General features: G+C 70.2%; 1 protein-coding gene across 1 annotated transcript in view; it reads left to right on the top strand.

Annotated features, from left to right (window-relative positions):
* ZC2HC1B (zinc finger C2HC-type containing 1B) overlaps positions 1-245 on the top strand; it is a 20,549-nt gene that overhangs the window by 16,133 nt on the left and 4,171 nt on the right. The gene's annotated exons all lie outside the window — the stretch shown is intronic.

The following is a 245-nucleotide window of genomic DNA, read 5'->3' as shown; positions in this document are numbered from 1 at the left end:
GGGGAGCGGCTTGGCCTCTTGGCTGGTAGCATCTCCCCAGAGCCGGGGTTGGCTGCAGCCGGGAGGCTCCAAACAGCTGTGCCAGGCTCCGGAACCAGCTCTGCATCGGCGCATGCAGGCACGCCTCGGAGCAGGCAGTGGGGGCAGGGCCTGAGGTAATGCAGCCCCGGTCTCTCCCCTGCTCCCGGCACGGAGGTGATGACCCCAGCGCAGCTGTTCGGAGCCAGCCCGCTGCCCAGAGCCCG

Source organism: Alligator sinensis, unplaced genomic scaffold, assembly GCF_000455745.1.
Source record: "Alligator sinensis unplaced genomic scaffold, ASM45574v1 scaffold153_1, whole genome shotgun sequence".
NCBI lineage: Eukaryota > Metazoa > Chordata > Crocodylia > Alligatoridae > Alligator > Alligator sinensis.
This window is presented reverse-complemented; position numbering and strand designations above follow the sequence as displayed.